The following is a 12,593-nucleotide window of genomic DNA, read 5'->3' on the forward strand; positions in this document are numbered from 1 at the left end:
GAAAAATTCAAAAGTTAATACCATGTAGAAGGAAATGAGTTCACCTAAAAATGTCTCATAAATAAAATATTTTCACTTATTTTTCATGTGGTATCACCTTATTTCCTTCCAAGACATGTAGTCATTCTGATAATGAAGTTGCTGCTGTTGGTTTGCAAGAACTGTGGAGGACTGCACTTTCCTTGCAAGATTTGGGGAAAAAAAACATAGGTTTTGTTTAAAAGTTCTTGCAAACCCAGCTGACCGGGCTGGTTCTGCAGTCTCTCTTCCGAAGAGCAGATAGGCAGGTATTCGCGTTGATTAAAGACCTATCAGACCGGGCAGCCTCAGGATGCGAAGAGAAAGTTGCCTTCCCCGTTTGAAAGCTACGGTCTAACCCACAGTCTGGCTGGTTTGAAAACAAAAAGCGGAGCGGGAAACCCYTGCGGAGCCCGTGTCCCCTCCCTCGGGCCAGCCCCTGCCGTGTCCCCCGCGTCCCGGGGACGGGGGACGCCCCGGCGAGGCCGGAGCCGCGGCGGGGAAGCAGCCCGGTGGCCCGCGGGGGCTGCGGGTCCGGACTCCCCGGAGAGGCTGCTGCTCGCAGACGCGCGCGTGCAACGAGCCCGYGGAGCCGCCTGCTCCTCGGAAACCTCCCGCGAGCGCGGTGGGTTTTGCTCTTTGACTGGATTATGCATCGAAACGTGAATGCGCCACCCACAGCAGCTTTTACTGGGACTTTTTGCTGCGAGTTAAAAATAAAATGTGGAAGATTTAGGCTTTTTCTTTTCTGTCTCTTTTTTTGTTAGGCTTTCCATGCGGGAGTCATGTGAAGGAAATGGCTGTATGCCATTTTGTCTGGACCAGCAATTACAGAAACAAATAATGTGACTGTGAAATTGTTATTTTTTAACATATAAACTGAAATAAAGATGTTACGTGCAGCAATTAACCCATGGATCCTTGAATGGAGAGTGCCAAAGTCTGGAAAAAAAAATATTGTCAGCAAGTTTGATTCCATGAATAACTTACACTTCTTATAATTTCCTCCTAATGTAAGACTTCCTAGCTCATTTCACTTACTGTTTTTAAAAGTATTCTGAAGGTGTGTGGAAAGCACTGAACACTGGAAGTTTGTTCCTCAAAATTCCTTCTCTCTGTCGTTAACAGGAGCTCCCCAAACTGTCCTTAAAAGCCTGCCAAGCGTGCCTCGGCTTGCTTCAGCACATTTCCATTGCAAGAGCCTGGATYGAAATATTTACAGACCCTAACCATCCTCTCCAGCCACAGGCGAGTCCAGTGAGGGTCTTCTAAAGAAAAGGCCTTGGGCGGGAGGGGGGTTGGWACTGCCTCAGGGGTCCCAAAGGAATGTTTTCCGTAATGCAGACACGCTCGGGGTCTCCAGGGACGCGTGCTGGCGTTTGCAGGAAGCAGCAAGCTGCTCTGCTCCCACACCCTACCTGCCCCGTTTCCGTTTCTCTGCAGGCATTTTTAATCTGTTTCTGTAGCACAACAGTGTTTTTTYGACACTTTTAGCTGTGCAAGGACATTGAAATTATATCTGGTGCTCTCACCCTCTTCATTGCTACTGTTTAAGGTGAAGGGCTGATGCACTCACGTGCATGCCGTAGTTATCTTCTCCTCAACGTGCCTCTTTCTTCGGAGTGTATAAATCAAGAGCTATTTAGCAGATCTGGGGAACACACTCATTAAACCAAGCTTTAGTATGAAATTCCAAATCCCCATTAATTTTCCGGTGTGTGAAACCAGCTTTTCCTGCGCTGCTATAAAGCTACGAGTCGGTGATTTCAGAGACCAGTCTAGGAGCGAGCGAGTCCCGCACGCGGGATCCGGGGAGAGGGAAGCGCTGGTGCAGAGCAAGGTGGGCGATCTCTGCGGCAGCCGTGCTTGAGAGAGCTAAAAATTCAGGCCCTACGCGAAGGTTTTCCTTTTCAAAGCTTTAACCCCATCTTCATATAGAGATACYGTGGTGAGAGATTTATTAGCTAGAATAATTGCAATTATATTTGCGTGGTCGAATTGTGGAAGTTGTTATATGTTATATGTTACCGTACCTGGCCTTACATTAGGTCCGTTTTCTTCCTTCTGCAAAATTGATTATATCYGTTCATCTCCTGCGTTCACGCTATACTCATCCTATMTGCATTTTCTTCTTGCACTTTACACCATGAAAAAGATGGGCCATTGGAAAAAGGGAATAAATACCTCAGTAAAATCCAAGCATCAACRCAAGTCCTTAAACACAATGGACAAAAGAGGAGAAGGAAAATGGGTTAAATCCTCATGTTACATAAGCTGACATATATCTAGTTGRAGAGGCTTAATTTTCCTCTTGCCTAGGCAGTTCAAGGATTTCTCTGCAGAAGCCAATGGAGTTCGGTCTAAGTAAAAATGGAAACAGCCTGTCTGAGTTATAAATGGCACTTGCTGCAAGTAGCATACAAATCACAAGAAACAAAATTCCTGCCATCAGGCGCCGAAAGAAAGGAGTCTGTGGAACAGCAAGCAGAGAACAGTGATGGCTCTATCACGAAACAAAAACGGACTATGTTGTTTGTAGAATAATAATCTATTTCTTAGACTTTTCTAAAATCCCACCAGTTTTACTAACAGCCAATACCACTGTCAGCCTTGACACATCTATTTCTAGCTCCACTAATAGTCGAGATGAAGATTTCCCTGCGGAGAAGACAGCTCTGAGGTGCATGCCTCTACTGTAAATCCGTTTCTGCCAGGGCCGGAATGGCTGTTGGCAAAATCAGCAGAATTTATTATCACAAAAGCGTGGTGATGCTGGCTGGAAGGGACTGTGAGAGGTCATTGAGTCCACTGAGTCTTGCTCAAAGCTAGCCAAAGCTATCCTTGGACTGTCGCCAACAAATTCTTGTAATTATATTATTCTTGTAATATAAAATCAGCAGACATCCCTTTACTAAATTTAAGATCTTCCATTTTTAGACACCTTCCATAGAAAACAGTATTTTGGGCGTATGTTTTCCGTTGTTTATTTATAAGTAAGAAACTGGGGAGATTTCTAAAAAATCTCTCTCTCTTCAATTAGCAGGATACCTACAAGGCATCTAAGAAATGTTTCTATGCTTTGTATAGAATATTAGATAGAAGTGTCTAATTGCAAATGTTAAATGTATTTCATGTGGTAGGTTGTAGATCTGAGAGAGAGAGAAGGGAATAAGTACAGAAACCATGCTAGATGTTTGCTTTTGCAAGTGCTGACTTTAGAAGTGTGAGGATGTTTTTGGTTTAGGATCAAGAAGACACTTGTGTCAGAAGCACCACACTGCTTCACAGAAACATGACTTTCTTTGAAAAAAAAAAAAACAAAACCAAGCTGAGTTTCTAAAAACCTGTGAAGGCAACCTATTCTTAATGAACTAGCCGTAGAGGAACCTGTCTGAGCAGAACTGGGTTTCTGTTTGCAGCAACAGCGTGAGCACCCTGAGCCGGGCGGCGACGGGCTGCAGCTGGGAGCCGCGCTCGGGCGGGAGCACAGGACAAGGCGATTTCCTGGGGCCAGTATTTAAGCAGAAGGTGTGCAGGGAGGKTGTTTTGAGGTTCTGTAATCCTGGGTGAGAAGAGAGGGGGTTTTGGCTRTGTCTTTTGAAGACTAGTGGCATGAGGAGCTGCAGGTACGACAGAAGGTCCTTCCTGAGCRGGAGGCACCAGCCTGCTGCTCCTATGCTGGAATCAGCAAGGAGCTGCTTACAGGGAGTTAATTAGCTCYCTGGCAGTACTTAAGTGATGTCCTTATTAAATTTAGAGAAATTGCCTTTTCTGGGATGACAGGAGAATGACTCCTTGTGACTGGTCAAATAAAAATTCTTTGACATCTAGGGCTGAATCTCTCTTTTAGAGAAGAAATGCATGTTCCAAATCTGATAGATTTTGATATTGATTTAAAAAAATTCATTCAATGAGAAAATTTGTTTCATTTGTACTTCAGTGATTTCCCTTGCATGAACACAGGTGACTAGGAGCTTACAGCTTGTTCCTTAKCATGCTACCTAATTACAAACTGAAGATGAGCAAAATGAAAGAATGATTGCAGTTAAACACTTGATCTGCCTTAGCATTTGAAATGCATTTTGCTTCTCCTATGAGATGGTGGGGGAAAGAAAAACTGCAAATGTTGTGGCTGAATGTGGAGTGTTACAGCTGTGAACGTTGTGCTTACTTCACTCTTCCCTTTGCAGTCACACCACCAGCCTGCGTGGAAAAGTAGTAGAGTAAGAAGAGAAGTGACACTGCATCATGCTTCAGCCTGGTCTCCTCAGCAACRTGGACTCAAAAAGGTTTGCCTAATTGTAGCTAGGAAATTGGATTTAATGTTTTGAGATTGCAATAAAGCACTGCAGAAACCATCCCTGCCTTCGGCAGCATGCTGTGTAGGAGCCACCTCTTCAGCGAAGGGCAGGTTTGGGGCACCTGTGGTTTGTTTTAAACAGCCCTGAAACACGAGGGCAGGGCTTGCTGCAGCTTTGGAGTTGTTGTATTTGCTGGGATGGCTTCCTTAAACAAGGAGCACCTCTGCCGAAGGTGGGCTTGCTCTCTGCTAGGTCCTCTGAAAATTCCCCATGCGGAAGCGTGGGGACTGAGTGAAACATAACAGCTGGGCTGCTGTTTCCTTTTGTTACCCCCTCCTAATTAGTTGTAGTCAATCACAATATTGCTAATCTGAAATTATGGCATCTCCAAGGCATTATGAATAAAATAATAGAGTATTATTTTATATGAATAAGATAATAGATGTCGCATTCCTGAGCAATTAACAATCTTGCCCTAACAATCTTTTGCACACCTAGAGAGGGGAGTGTATTTTCAGCTGTTATCTTCAATTTCATCATTAGGTGCCTAATACTTCTATTTATACAATCCTGCTGTATTCAGAAAGCTTTTCAGCAGGCCACGTTCCACTGTGTGTGCTCCCCCCTCCCCCCCGAAAATAGGGAAAAATGTTGTACCAAAAACCAATAGTAAGAGCCAAATCATCAAAGGCAAATATAAGCAGGGACATTATGGATGGGGAATAAAAGAACAAAGTACTGAGTTACCCCCTCATCCTTGCTAAGCCATAATATAGTAAATGAGATGTGTTTTTTCTTTAAGAGGTATAAGTATTTAAGTACCCCATCTGTATTTTTCTTTTTTTGCCTATGTATTTTGCAACTAAAGAGTTACAGTGGTGTTGAAATCCATTCTTTCCCCTATTGAGAAAGACGCTGTTGCAGATTTGCATGTTTGTTTATTCCCACCTTCTTGCTGCACTTCTACACTGGAAAGGAATAATAGTATTTTTGATCCTTTGGGAGGAGGAGGAGAAGAGAACCTGGTGTTTATGTAGGAGGATGCCGTGTACCCTGGCTCAGATGGCTCCCAGACTTCCAYCTTACAAACCTTTGAGCATACGTCTTAATGTGCTTAACCTTAATTATGAAATGAATTTGAAATAAACAGAGCTAGTAAAGGAAGAGAAATAAAATAAGCTTGGGAGCATTCGAAAGATCAAGGGCTACATTTGGTCAGGGGCTGCGTAACCCAGAGCAGCTCACATGGCATCACCAGGCTGGGTTGCTGGACCGTGTTATTTCACAGCCAGGCTAATCCCACCGGGAATATCCTGGGGTAATAGACTGCGACTTGCAACACCAACGTCTAACGCATGCTGAACTGAGAGCCATAACTTAGCCTGGAACTGAGATCTAGYTAAAATGCATCTCTACACAGGTAAAAGAGGGTCTTATTCTGAAAGACAAGCGAAGTGATGTAGTGGGGAAGCATTTGGGGCACAAGTTAGACAAATTCTCCTGTCCTCTGTGGAGAAGGCGTTTCTCAAWGTTCAAGTCCATACTAGACTTCCACTCCTGTAACCAAACTAATGAAGGTTATAAAGTCATAACTGTGGTAGAAGCAGCTATTTGTAATGGCCTCTCCAGGAGACCTTATTATATGCTTTAGAAGTGGTTWTACATACCAACAAAAGGTGCAGCCATGCTTTTATATTTGCATCCATGTGGGCTGACTTCTCTTTAAAAACGCTGGCATTTCCATGGCTCCAAAACACACTGTGGAGATGGATTTGCAGTTTCAAAAGCTGATTTGAATTAATACTGTGATATAATCAAACATTTGCCTGTCACAAAAGGCATAATGCTTTACCTGGTCTGCTATGACTGTACTTCAAAAATGGCACAGAGTTATCAGACATTTAAAAACATGCAAGAAATTACGAAGAGAAAACGCAACAGAGGGAGCCCACAAAGCTGCTTCTATCCAGTGGAAAAAAAAATCCAACATGTTTAATCATTCCATGGCAGGGAAATTGGTGTTTGCACTAATAGCACTGGACTGTGATTCTCGCTTTTTTCTTAAGAAGAGAACAAGCATGCATAGTATGACAGTCTGCTTGCTTTAGTAAAAACATTTGTTTAGAAGATCTAGTTAATACAGAGCTGTTAATTATCTGACCATTAAATCAGTTGGCTTCTACTCAGCCCCCACTGGGGACTAATTTTAAATTCAATTAGCAAAGAATTTAAAGGAATATAGTTGAGGGATTCAAGAAGGCTACAGAGATATGAAATAATCTTTTGATAAGATACATACAGGAAAGGGAAGCTTCTAGCCTCAACTTCAAGGGGAAGCTCCAAAAGGGAAATGAAATTACCTTTGAATGCCAGTACACACGAGTTCTTCATATCAATGCATTGCAATCTTTAATTTTGCTATTTCAGATAAAATATTAACCATTCAGAATCTGAACCAGCCAATAATAAAACTTGAGGCATTAAAAAGTTGAAGGGGTATATTTGTAAGTTGACACAATGCTGAACTCTTCAGGTGCTGGCTAAGACTCCAAAATGTCAGAATGCCACTTCCACCATTTTCACTCTGTCAAAAGCAAGACGTAAGAAATCTCAGTGGGTGGCCTGATTTCCAGTCTACTTCTGCAAACGCAAGCAATTTAGATAAGTACCCCAAGATCAGGAGACTGATTRTATGCATTTCACTCCACACTCAAGAGCAGGCATTTTTAATTGAAACTGCTGGTGGAGGTGGAGGATAGATGTGCAAACTGAGGTCTGGCTCGGGCTAATCTCTTGCAAGAATATCCAGGAGCAGCACCGCCGTGAAGCTGTCTCGGTGTTGACTCCTAGCACGTCCGCCCCGCAGCTGCGGCAGGGCAGTAACGTTCAGATACTCAAACTACCATTAAACTTGCGTTTTAAGACCTCTCTGTAAAATCTGTCTTGTGGAGACTTTTCTGCGCAGCAGGCTTCTAACAGAGTCACTAAAGCAATATGGGGAGATGTGTAGTAGGCATTAAATGACAAATGTATCGCTTAAAGGTCACGTATTCAGGATATATTTCTTGCTACAGGAAAGCAGTAGATGAAATGGTGCCGTAGGGTGCACTCGCAGCACAGTGCTGCTCTGAGCCATCCGAAGAACTGCGGCACTGGTTACCTCTGTGTGGCAGCTCTTCCAAAAACTCTTGATTAGGGGTTTTGGCTGGGATTTTACACGACTCTTAAAGGTGCGAGGTGCTCACCTCGTGGAGCTCGGAGGGATCCGAACACCTGAACCGCTGACGTTGCAGCCCTTCAGCTGGTTGCTCCTGCTGTTTGGTTTAACAGGGCGAAGCTCTTGCTGCTTAGAGCTCTGGAAACGTGCGTGACGCCTTGAGCRCTCTCACCGCTCTGGCAGCGCGTATGTCAGCAGACGCAACGGGGCGAAAGCGGTGACCGCAGAAACGCGTCCCGCATCGCGGCCGCGCGAGACGGCACTGACCGCTCCCCGGGCTTCTCTCCCTCCTTTCCGTCTCATCTGGGGTTTTTCGGATGCTGTAATTCAATGCTGAAAGGGGGACTGAGTGCACAGCTGGCGGCACAGCGTGTCTCCGGGCTGCTTTGGTTGCAACACGTGGTTTCCTTGGGGAGGGAAGAGCGACCTTGCTCTGCCCGGGGCTGCTCGGCTGCTGCAGAGCAGACGCGCCCGCAGGCTTGCCCGGCTGCCGGGAAGGCGCCCGGGGTCCCTCCGTGCGTGCGCCACGCTCATCTGCGTGTGGTTTTGAGCGCTTGCGTTTGGAGGTAAACACTGATAGAGGTCAGGAAATCGCTTAGAAAGGCGTGAAGAGCTGTTGTCCCGCGCGCAGTCTCGGCGCCCGCCTCGTTCGCAGCTGTGGCCTTGGCGTCGGTGACGGTCGGGACCGGGCTGGGCGGGTGGAGATGCTCCTGCTGCCTCACCCGWGTAGCCCTAAGGGATGAGGACACGAAGGTGGCTCAGCCCGTCGCCCCCGGCGGCCCTGGGAGCGCGGCTGCAGCGCCCGACCCGCTCCGGCCACCGAGTGCGGGAGGGAAGCTGGAGGAGGCCAGTGGGGTGGACTTGCGTGATTTTTCATGAGCTACCGTTCACGTCTGCTTCAAATCCTCATTCCTGCAGAAAACCAAATGTTACGATGCCCGGGCAGCTCGTTCCTGGCTGTAGTATAACCTCTAATTGATGTATATTATTTTGATTGTATTGTTTGCCTTAATTTTTTTTCCATTCCGTATTGCTTTAATTTTCTGAGTTTTTTTTAATTTTGATTTCAGTGTATGTTTTTTCCGAACTCCTGGGGCATTGTTGCAAATAGAACCTTGTTTAAGAAATGAGGTTTTATGAAGGAAAAAAAAAATGTCCAGCAAAATAACTACAATTATGTTTAAAACTCTTTAAAGGATGCCATTTTTCCTTCCTGCACTTTTCTGGCTCAGTTCCATCCTGAAACAGTGCTTGCCAACTCATCTTAATTTTGGATAATTACATTTTTGCAATTTCTAATTTGTTAATATATAGTAATTCTCCTGTGATTTTTTAAAAGGCAAAAGAGGGAGTAAGGAAAGCTGGTTTGTGATCAGAGTTCTCCCAACCATAATTAACTACATCTAAAAAACCATAATTGATGCTTATATAGCTTCCCAGTAGCATCTCTTGAATTGGAACACGCAGCATTGTATACTGTGCTTTCTGCTCTGAAAAGATTGATTTGCAAGCCACTATCAATCTGTTGCTAAGCAGTTAGTGACGGCACACAGTAAAGTCCTCAAGGACAATACAGAACAGCCAGAATGTTTTTCTCAATATCAAACCTTTCTTTTTTYCCCCTCATCTCCTGAAATATTGCATCAGTTGCTCCTTAATCAAAGTATAAAAAAAATGTTGCCAACGCAATGATGCCACATTTAGTGCCACAGATCTCAGCAGCTAAACCTGTGCTGGGAACTATAAATTTTAGTACTCTCACRCCAGACAACAGAGGTGTAATCTTTTTTTTTTCTTTTTTTTTYCCCTGTCACTGATGTCTTCATTTAAACTCAGATTTTAGTTGCTTTTCTCCTCGCAGTCATTTGAATAGGGTCAGTAGAACAACAGTAGAACAGAGCAGGCTTTCTTTCCAGAAACCCCGGGAACGTGGGTTTCCTGCTCTGTCTGAGCMGTGAAAGCAGCCGTGGGAACGAGTCCAGCGACGCTCTGCGCCGTAACGCGAGAGGCAGGCGTGACGCAGAGCTCCGCGTCCGCGCCGGAGGACGGCAGCGACTTGCGCGTCATTCCTGCACCTTCCTAAGGTCTGGGCTCATCTTAGGRGCAAATTTGTACAGAACAAGAATACGGGTGTTAAACTTAGCCTGGGAAGAGAATAYTCTTTCAGCAGTGCGCCTCGAGGAGGAGGGGTGACTCTGTATGCAAGGAACACACCAAGAAAATGCATGCGGGTTGATGGCTTCACTGATTTAAAGGTGCAAATTGAAAACCAATCTTTAAAAAGACAGCCCAAACAATTGGGTCAGAAAAGGGATTGAATACTAAACTCTGTTTGCATGGCTTTTCTCTTCTACTTTGTAATGAGGCTTTAATAAAAAGGCAAAAAAAGAATGCCAACTGAGCTGGCACATCTGACATTTTGATAACCTTGTCAATAATACAGTTATTTTATTGGCTTTAAGCAGCTGCAGAACTTTTCCTTATTGTTTAGCTGCCTGTTCATTCTATTTCTGTCTTGTTGACAACAGTAAAGAGAAGATGAGTAACAGTGGCAAATCAATAGAAAGGCATGTTGTTTCCTATATGACCATGAATCCAGCTCTTCAAATTACATCTTAAGACTCCAGGCTCTTTATTTGATCATAAATAGATATGCAGGAAAAACATCTGAATTTAGTTGTTGGTTTAGGGTTTTAAAAAACTATTTCTTCCCAGGTTTTCTCTCTTCCAAATTAAGTTACAATATATTGAAAGCAAAGCACAATTTTATTTGAAGTGAGGGACTGGCTTTTAAGCTCCCTTATAAGCATCTGCTGGATGAGTGACCACTAAGTGAACCTACATCAGTGTTTGACCTTGTAACAGCGCGCAGGAATCCTCACCGCTGTTTTGCAAGATTGCATTCCTGTTTGAAAGGTAAGATGAAGATTTCTGCTTTCTCTTCTGCCTGGCTCTGAAAAAAGGAGAGTTTAAAAGAAAATGAAATTCCACAAGGGTGTGTGCAATGTACTACCTCCAGGCAGGCGAATTTGACAAATACTGCGTGGCTGCAGTACAGCTGGCTGAGACGGAGCGCTCGAGAAGGCGATGTGGGAATCTCTGCACCTCGCCAGAGGGGTGAGAATCATGCGAAACTTCAAGACAAGCCCTTAAATAGAATGGGAGAAATAGGGATTTGAGTYGGTGACTGAGCAGAACGAGGCAGAGAGAGCAGCTATGACTTCTTTCAGGCCTGGGGAATGCTTTGCTTCAGGTCRACTCCTGATCATTTTTCTCTGCCTCAGAAATAAGTATTTTTTTTTTCAGGCTTAGAACAATAGAAAATATTTTMTTTAATTGAATTGATTTTTAATCAAATGCTATTTGGAAAAAAAATAATGAAATAAAATATTTAAGCATTATTAAAATACCATAATTAAACACTGCAGCACCTTTYAGATGTACTTCCTTCCTTTTACTCCCATTTCTGTGCGTCTCTTCCCCCTGCCCCTTCCTCTTGCATCAATTATGACTTGCTCTAGTTTGATTTAGTCCTGGTCTCTGAAAGTCCAGGTTTTAACAAATGCGTTCTGCTTTTCGAAGCAGCCAACTCTGATGTCGGGTGCCGCGGGCCCTGCTGCCTTCCCCGGGCTGCGCTCGGCCCCCGGCAGCCTGGGCGCCGCTCAGCSCGGTGTCGTCTGACCACCTTGGGCTTCAAACAGAGCAAGGGCCATTCCCAAGGCTTTTGGTTTCATTTGTGGGAAACAAAACTCTCTTGCCAAGCTGTAAGATCAGGAAGATCGACAATAATTTACAGGGTAAAATTGCAGTGTGTTCATTTAGAAAAGCAGCTATACAGGGAAATATTTTGCACCTTCCAAGAACACCACCGCATACGYGTTTCTGGCAGTATTCATCTGGATTTCTAAAGTTTTGTTTCTGTGAAACTTTCGTTTTTGGTAAAAAGCGTGAGGACGCTTCCCGCCGTTCCGGTGTCCAGTCCCGCTTTTCGGGCGGCCGCGGCGCTCGAGCAGCGCGCCGCGGGGAGAGCGTCCGCGAGGGCGAGGGCACGGCCGGGCCGGGGAGGGGAGCGCGCCGCGTCTCCGTCGGACGCAGCGCCTCGCCTTCGTCAGCCAGGCGCGCGCTGAACTTGCAGGGATTGCACGAAGGCTGCGGAAGGCAAAATTAAAAATAGAACGCTTGCAAATARCAAAATACTACTCTCAGCAACAGGTAATTTCAATCGAACAATTTCTTTCCAGCCTTTCTGTGGCAGTTGCGGAGGGACCGTCCACGGGGACGTGGAGGCAGTAGTGTCACCGATCCAGAGTGATGTTCACAGAGGCTTGGAAAAAATGTTCTTGTTTATACTCAGCATTGATTTTCTTTGAAAACAATTTCAGCTAGAACTAGAGCAGTACTCAGCCCTCTTCAACCTGCCAGGCGGTAGTAGAGATTGCTGGTGCCATAGGTTTAAACCTGAAGTTGCAGCAAAAGCAAAGGAAAGCTGGTTTTTTTTTTTAAAAAAAAGGGTAAATAATAAATATGTTAACCAGCAGGAGACACTTATTTGCCGTGCAAACAACACAGTTTTACACAGTACTGCCGGGGGCAGGGAGGTGGGACGAGCCAAGCAAGGCAGCAGCAACCCTGCAGCCTGCAGTGCTGCCCGTGGAAGTTATTTGCTTACAGAGAAGAATAAAAATGCTCCTGCCTACACCTGACTTTAAAAATGGTAGATTTCTGAGGAAAAAAGATAATTGAAATAATTCTTCCACTTTGGAGGATGGCTTTGAGGTGGTGGGGTGGGTTTTTTTTCCTCTCTCTTCCTACTGGTTGTGTGTAATTAGAAATTGAAAATAACAGCAAAGGCTAAGTGTACGTGAATAGACATGCTTGGCCTTGAAAAAAACATTTGAATAAGATTAAGGAGAAGACCAAACAGACTAAAGAATTTGCGCTTTAGCGAACAGGATCAAGATGTCACAGTGGGAGAGGGAAACCAACTTATCCAGCATTTCAGCGGAGTAGTACCGGACCCGCATAAATTTAATAGTTCGGGAAGTGTCTTCTATTCT

Source organism: Rhea americana, unplaced genomic scaffold (assembly GCF_003343005.1).
Source record: "Rhea americana isolate MKP2758 unplaced genomic scaffold, rheAme1 scaffold_37, whole genome shotgun sequence".
NCBI classification, from domain to species: Eukaryota; Metazoa; Chordata; class Aves; order Rheiformes; family Rheidae; genus Rhea; species Rhea americana.